Genomic DNA, 8,499 nt, shown 5'->3' with positions numbered 1-8,499 from the left:
TGACCAGGTTGTGAAGGGATTGTGATAATAAAAAAATTTAAAAAAAGATAATTTTACACTATGGCCCTTATTATACAGTTTATTGTTGAGAGGCACACCCAGGTTCTTGAAGTGCTCAGTAACAATGTCCTTACTGGATTTGTCTCAGGCCCCATTTACACTACACATTAAATCTGATGTTTTTTTGCCCTCAAGTGACTCTGTTTATTTCAATGTTTGTAGTCTGTGTTTGTTCTCCCCCAGCATCAAGCAGAATGAGTTAATAAACGGGGCATTGTGACTTTAGCTTCCAGGGCACTTCCCCCTAACATTCCAGACTTCCATTGTTAGAGTCAGGCTCTCCCCCCTGCTGATTTCTCAGGTGATTCATTTACAAATGAATAGATGCAAATTGTAGCCATCAGAGTCGTCAGTTTGGTCCTAGAGTTCATTTGACCCTGCTCTGGGACTTCTGGGGGGATATAGAAATCCCTGGGACTTCTAGTGAATATAATGTTACATTGTGGCAACTTACCTATACATAATAATACAGGTTCAGGTATGACCTTTTCAGCATCTCCTTAATCAATTGTTTCATTCATTAAGACAATGTATTCCTTTTATTGTTGTTTATCCTTTTACCTCTTGAAACATTGTACCTACTGCACACATCTTTGCAATAGGAAGAATAGATTGTTCTGAGAAAGGTAAGCATCTTCTTTCATCTTTTCCAGTCAGCTTCAAAAGTCCTTATCACAGCCAGTGGAGTGATCATTGCCAACGGCATTACCATAGTCAGTACTTGGGTTAAGAAATCTGAACAGTTACAGCCAATACGCTGGCCTATGTCATATTAAATTAATCAAGCATTTTCATCAGTAAGATGCTCAAGGTGAGCTTATGCTCTTGCCACCATGGGTGTGGCAATATGGTGCTAATTGGCTGGAATAAGTTATTTTGTACAGGTTACTGGTAGATTTTGGTTGATGCACAAACCCTCTGACTTGCAGACCAGTTACAGTTTTTCTAATTGTGCAGTCTGTTGACATCTTAAACCATTTCACATGGTAAAACACAATTTGAAGATCTCACTTAAACTTTTCTGCTGAACTCTAAACATATTCTCGTTCTCAAAACACATTCTGCACTCTAACGTCACGTCATCCATACTGGTAAACACAAGTGGCATCAATCAAATACAAATAGAGAACACGTGTCATTGATTAAACAATCACTTGTGTCAAATTGTGTGACACAACCAATACAAGCCAGTTCAGAGCGTAAACTGGTTGTTGGAGGTGGGACGGAGAAAGTCTAAGAATGGATAGAAGAAACAATGTGAGAGAAAATATTGCTTGTGATGATCGACAAAGTGCCTGACCCACTGTATTGCATACTGAAGTACAGTGCATCGAAGGCTGTATAATGTTAAATTAAATTGTCTGTTCCTGAACATTGTGCTTTCCATTTGTTTACAGTACTGACTGCTCAATAGATTTTGACTGGTTGCAGGTTCATATCAACAAGGAACAAGACTTACAGCATCACAGAAACAAAGGACACATTTGTGAAATGCAGGGTACAGTACTGTAAAAATTGGAATACAAGGAGGAGGAAGAACAAAAAAATTGCAACAAGCAGATAATTAATTATCAATTTTGAGCTTTTACAATACAACATGTTTTAATTCATCAAAAGACAATGACAGAAATATATGAAATTTGTTTTGTGATTAAAAATGTACCTCTCCTTGAGAAGTTTTGAACAATGTGTTTTCTGTTTTTTTGGTATGTTGTTTAGTGACTGCTTGATAGAGTATATCATTTTGATTGCTTAGATTATGATTTGAGAGCAGTGTTTGGTTTTCAGCACAGGTAAATCTGTTCTGAGGTGAAAGTTTCATTTTGCACAAGGAGTCAGTTTTGCAAATAGTGCTTGAAGCTGAGGTTTTTGTTTAATGTTTTCAGAAAATGGTGCAAGGTTTTGGAAATTGTGTTTTAGCAATTGAAAAAACTCATTTCTGACTTTGAACCGTTGTGCTTTTAGATGACAGTGTTGATTGTTTTGATAGTTTTCTGTGCATAGAGCATGTCCACCTTATCTTGCAAGATGAATGTAGTATTGCTTTAGTCATCGAAAAGGGAATATACCAGAATTTCTTTTCTTGGGATGTTTGATAAACTGTCGATGTGTAAGAGTTTAACAGCTACAGTATGTCTGCTCAATACCCAAACCTCTGAAAAACAGCATTTTAGGGGTGGTCAATCAGCCCAATTTCTGATTCGATTCGGATTACTGACGTCTCGATTTGACTACAAATGATTTCTTTTTTTTTTTTTTAAGAGTGGTGCTGGCAGTCGCTTGCAGGCTAGATCATCAGGCTTTTAAAAATTTAGATTTAATGCAATTAAAAAAGGAGTCCAACGCTCCTCAAAGCACATTGTTTTTTTTTGTTTTCTAAGAGCAGACATCTTTTCCATGGAAATAAATTCTGTGAGGAGATTTTGCCATTGGTTTATGTTTAAGGATTTTTTGTCTTTCCAATTTAGTAATATTGTTTTTTTTGCTATGGCTAGTGCCGCAAGGATTGATTGTGATTGGTTTGCTGGAAGTTGAAGCATTGTCAGGTCTCCAATCAAACAAAGATTTGGAGATAAAGGAATCCTGCAGTCCAAAATGGAGGACAGTTTTTCAGTGATTAGAATCCAAAAGTGTTGAACTGGGGGGCAAAGCCATAAGGCATGTAGATAGGAATCCGCTGTATTCTGGGTGCACTGAGAGCAGATGTCTGTTGCTGAGAAGCCCATTTTATGCATTTTCTGTTGGGTAATGTGGGATCTGTGGAGGACCTTGTATTGAATTAGCTGAAGGTTTGTGTTTTTTGTCATCTTAAAAGTATTACAACAAATTTCTGTCCAGAAATCAGTGCTCGGGGTGATTGAGAGTTCAGCCTCCCACTTCGCGATTGGTAAGTAATTACTTGACTACAAATGATTTCTGATAAGCAAAGATTATCATTTCTTTTTTTTATTCCTTATTATTAATCTCCCATTTAATATCAGTCAGCTGCTGAATTATTTGACTAACACCCCACTTTCAATATTGTATAGTGTTGTTGAAACATCCAAATTAGCAAAAATCATCTGGTTTTTACAACAATTTGACTTTTTTTGTTTCTTGTCTGCACGTGCTGTCGAAGATAAACACTACATGAAGTGCAATCTTTTTGCGAGAATTATGCATGTTTTATTAATGCAATTAAATAAATAAATGTATTTCATTGCGTAATTGAGACCACCACCAACCTTCCTTAAAGGAAGGGTGAAAAAAACTTTAATAAAGAAAGGTGAGGGGGAACGGAACTGGGAAGAGGGCGTCAGGGTAGGGAAATGGAAGGGGTGGGGAAGAGTAGACTGTATATTGTGCTCATTTTATGGTGACAAGTGCGGAGGATTGAAGTGGGTGACACAGCACCCGACTTAAGTATAATGATAATGATTGTGAACGGAGGGAAGGGAGAAGTGCTTATACCTAAACCTGATATTTGGGATCGACGTATCTAAGGTTAAGCCCAATAAGAGTTTATTCCACAGCCTAACGCAAGCCATTGGATCCACGACCAACGTATGTTCAAGAGCCGCTTCTGTCACTGCTTCTGGCTTATGAAAGCAGGGCAACATAATGTCCTCTGCATCTGTGCTGCCCAGCTGGATTTGTGCGCACTGCGGTTCTCCTCACACGCAGCTTTCCCATTTTAACTGGATTACACTTTCGCAGTCTAACACGCATTTTCGGTTACCAGACATTATCGTTTGGTACAAAAACAAAGTCTGTTTATTTTCCCTATGCAGACTGAATAAGAAAGGACAATGACCATCCAAGCAGATGTTCTTCGGCCGCTTGCATGCCTCTAACACTAGAATGGGCGTGTATGTTCACTGAGGAGGGGCGGCACCAGCAGCAGGCACTTCCTGGAGGGGATGGTTCAGAATGCTAGTGACGTCACGAGAGGGGTCCAGTTGAAGAATCTCCATGCCCAGCTCCTCCACACAGCTCCGGAAGCTAACCCTCCATATATGGGCTCCTGCACAGCAGCTTTTCTCCTGAGGGTGGCACTAATGCAACATTTTGGGTGCCAACTGCCGTCAACAACCAAAGAAGAAGAAGCTACTCTTCTTCTTCTATTGTTAGAGGAGACAGTAGTGGTACACATGTTTTTTTTCTCGGATCAGCATTTCTCTGAACATGGTAGGTAAAGAGTTTTGTTTATGTTAAATTATCGATAAAATTATTAATCCTCAACGTTCGCAGTGTGACGAGAGGGGTCCAGCTGCAGACTATTACTATTAGTTTCTTCAGATGATCTGTCGATGTAAAATACAATAACGACATTAGCACAAAGCATTTTTTTTAAATGAGGCTGTGCTAACGTGGGCTATTTTTCTTTAAAATAGGTACAATTTTAAAGCTTCTATTATGTCATGACATTGAAATTAGTGGCAGATACCAGTAGTTTGTAATAACAGTCGTAATCGAGTGCATTTTTATGATAACGGTTTCACAGTTTACCCTGGGAAATATAAAAATATTGAAGCTCTTTTGCTTTGGTACAGAAATACGAAAAACGACCACATTTATCGGTTTTCTCCTATACTGATTGGCCAAAGTACGTAACTCGAAAGTGTACTGTTATCCGACACCAACGGCTATGCTAACGGCAGTCCGGCATGATAATGCTTCCAACTGTGCATCAGAAACGTGTCCTTTTTGCTTTAGCTGGTGATGGGCACAGAACTTCCTCATGGACATTACGGAGGATTTCGAGACTCGTCAGTATCGCAGAGCTAAAGATATCTCGGAATGCTCCTCGGCTTTGCCTTTTTTAATCTACACCGGAAAATATCTGGTTATTATGGAAGCCCGTTTACGCCACTAAAAAAAAAAAAAAAAATCACCAAGTAAAGTCATAATTATGGGAAACAAAGTCATAATTATGGGAAAGAAAGTCATAATTATGAGAAAGAAAGTCATAATTATGAGAAAGAAAGTCATAATTATGAGATAGAAAGTCATAATTATGAAAAAGAAAGTCATAATTATGAGATAGAAAGTCATAATTATGAGATAGAAAGTCATAATTACGAGATACTTAAACACATTTACAGCAGCTTGTTCATGTGGTGAGCTGACAGTGAGAGATGGCTGATCCACTATCAAAGACTACTTTAGATGGGGCTTTACAAATGATGAAATACTTTGTTTGCTTGCAAATTCACATAAATATGCTGAGTAAACGCAACCTTGAAAAGATACTAAGCAAAAAGAGGCTCTGGCGTTGAAAGGATAAAACTGATGTGGCTAAAGTAGCACAGTTTATTGAACAACAAATGGAGATTTCTGGTCAGTGCCATGGGTACAGATGGATGTACCAAAATTGTTTCTATCTCATGATTATGACTTTACTAACTCATAATTATGACTTTGTTTCTCCTAATTATGACTTGCTATCTCATAATTATGACTTTCTTTCTCATAATTATGATTTTACTAACTCATAATTATGACTTTGCTAACTCATAATTATGACTTTCCTTGGTGATTTTTTTTTTTTTTTTTTAGTGGCGGAAACGGGCTTCCATAGGTTTTGAAACAAAATAACCAAAGAATTATTGTTGTAGTGAACCTATTTAACTCACTGATGTTAATGTTTTAAACTTTTTTTTTTTTTTCAGATGTATGTTTCAATTTTCAAAAAAGACGTCAAACCTGAGGTGAGCTACTGCACAACGTGCTGCAAGCAGTATCACTGCCCCATTTGCCCAAAACTAGTCATTTAAGTTATATAAATTGGAGAAGCACTTTGATGTCCATGTGATAAATGCAATAACATTTTAAGGTAAGATTCACATGCATGCAGACAGCCTATTGTGTAAATGCACATCTGATATAAATGCTGATTTAAAAAATTGCTCCTATTAGTTATACAAGTTATTTTTGTCCTTGTTCTATTCTTTGTCTGTAGTAATCATTTTATTTTGCTTCCATTTGTTTTAGATATGTTGATGTGCTGTTGCACTTTACAGTGCAGAGATGTGGGTCATATGGAAGTACACCTCAATATGTGCAGTCGAGCCCAATGTCTACCTACCTCTACTGAACCTATCCTAGTCACTCCTTCTCCTTCACAACCTGCTTCAACAGCTGCACCAGTTCCTACTCTTTGACCTAAAGTATGATCTAAAATGGTCAAATATCTTCACTGTAGCCTCTTATTATTCTGAATAAATGTCCCTACACATATCCAAAAGAAACACACAACACCATCACCTTCAGGAGGAACCTGGTAGACTACGCTCTTCTCATCATCAATGGTGACCTGGTGGAGAAAGTATGGTCCTTCAGGTTCCTGGGTGTTCACATCCAGGAGGAGCTCTCCTGGGCCACCATCAAACCCATCCTCTCTGACCCCTCCCACCCTGCTCCCCACAGAAGGAGATAAGGATCAATCAAAGCTCCACCTCCAGGATGGCAAACAGTTTATATCCCTGGGCCATGAGAACCCTGAACAAAAAATAACCTTTTTCCTCCCATGACTCAAACTACATGTGCAATAATCCACATCAAAGTGCAATACACTGAGTTATATTTATTTATCTCCTAACTGGTCACTTTATATTTTTATATTGTGTGTATGGTAATGTATAAAGTTTGCTGAGTGTTTTTTTGGTAATGTATATTTATACATATTTCCTTTTCCAATATTTTATTTAAGTGTGTGTTTTATGTCATTATTGGAGATCACCTTAATGTTGTACATATGTACAATAACAATAAAAGCTTCTATTCTAAAAGAGTTTTTTTCTCCACTGTAGCTGATGCTTGTTTATGTAAAATTGTTGTTTTTTCATTTTATATTTTGTTATGAGCACTATGGTGACTTTTTCTTTTAGTTGGCTTTTTATAAATAAAGTTGAATTAAAATTAAATTAAATAAAGACACTAAACAGATGTCTTCCTTAAGTTTCATTGTGTTTACACCCCATTGTATTTGTTTAATATTGTTTTGTGTTGATCTTACATAACTTAATTTGTACTTTTTTTGACTTTACTAAATATTGCCTCCTGTCAACCACTTATTTGTCTTTATTTAGCAAATTATGATCCATATTACTTATAACTTAAACAATACTGGTTTGATACTTCTTTGGAACTAAATTGTAACATTTACTGTTAGTGTTCGCCATGGTAAGTTTTAGTGGTTCTAATGTAAATGTATTTGTATCTGGCATTGTGTACTTAATAAGTTAATAACAGTATGCCTATTCACAACTGTAACAAAATATACATTTTTGTGTATTTTACTGATGTCATTAGATTTATGATATATATATATATATATATATATATATATATATATAGCAATAACTATATTCCTTGGTCTACTTTTACTAGATCTGAGTTATAAGCTGTGATTTTACATATACAATATACAGTGATTATCAAGCCATGTGATTCTGCATATGATTAATTATTTCTAGTGTAATGTTAATGCAATTGTGCATAAATTATGAGCACGAGATATCATCCTAGTAAAACCTTAAAATTGCAATTTAAAAAAAAAAAAAACATACGTTTAACGTAAAACCACGTCTTGAACGTTTTGATATTGTTTCAAAAAACAATGAGCTCTGGGCTGTAAGAATTACTTTAATCACAAAGAAATAATATATGACACAGTTATCATAAAACGGACTTAATGAAGTATTTGACCTTCATGTGTACTTACGGTATTAATGCTGTGAATCTTTAAACATTGAATTTATCCCACATTTATCCCCATTTTAAGGTTAAAACAAAGAGGTTGTGATAGGACAGCAGCACATTTAAAACAATTGCCTCTCATGGAAATCCAAATGCTGGAAACCATTCACGGAATTGCTGATCAATTTATATGTTGTTGATGAGGTGCATTATACCGTATTTTTTGGATTATAAGGTGCACTATCAATGAATGGGTCTGACTGGGTCTATTTTCATACATAAGGCGCACCGGACTATAAGGCGCACCGGGTTGTTATTATTATGATGCATTAGGCAAAATAAAAGTCAGATAAGTCAAACCTGATAAGTCAAAATTGGCTCCCAGTCACTTTTCGTTTCAATTTTAAAATTCTGGTGCTGACCTTCAGAGCCTTGCATGGTCAGGCTCCCTCCTACATTAGAGACTTGTTGTGTCCTTATACCCCCTCCCGGAGGCTGAGGTCTCAAGATCAGAACCTGCTCATGGTCCCCCGTACCCGTTACAAGACCAGAAGAGATCGCTCCTTCCAGGCGGTCGCGCCAACGCTCTGGAACGATCTTCCGTTTGCTTGATTCCGTTGATACTTTTAAGAGCCAACTGAAAACCTATTTGTTTCAGAAAGCATTTTAAATTCCAGTGATAAAGGGTTGTTTTATGACCATCATATTATTGTGACTGTAACTGCAATTTGTATTGTATGCACTGTATGTATTGTGAAG

At 36.7% G+C, this 8,499-nt stretch overlaps 1 long non-coding RNA gene across 2 annotated transcripts; it reads left to right on the top strand.

The window, feature by feature from the left end:
* Positions 1 to 4,134: 4,134 nt before the first annotated feature.
* LOC114466487 (uncharacterized) lies at positions 4,135 to 6,442 on the top strand. Of its 2 annotated transcripts, XR_003674443.1 has the most exons (4): positions 4,142 to 4,227; positions 4,756 to 4,808; positions 5,712 to 5,750; positions 6,034 to 6,442. It is a non-coding gene; the product is annotated as an uncharacterized LOC114466487 (long non-coding RNA). The 2 variants fall into 2 exon arrangements; XR_003674444.1 differs by lacking the exon at positions 4,756 to 4,808 and having other exon boundaries at positions 4,135 to 4,227.
* Positions 6,443 to 8,499: the final 2,057 nt, after the last annotated feature.

The sequence above is a fragment of the Gouania willdenowi genome, chromosome 7 (assembly GCF_900634775.1).
Source record: "Gouania willdenowi chromosome 7, fGouWil2.1, whole genome shotgun sequence".
Taxonomy (NCBI): Eukaryota; Metazoa; Chordata; class Actinopteri; order Blenniiformes; family Gobiesocidae; genus Gouania; species Gouania willdenowi.
This window is presented reverse-complemented; position numbering and strand designations above follow the sequence as displayed.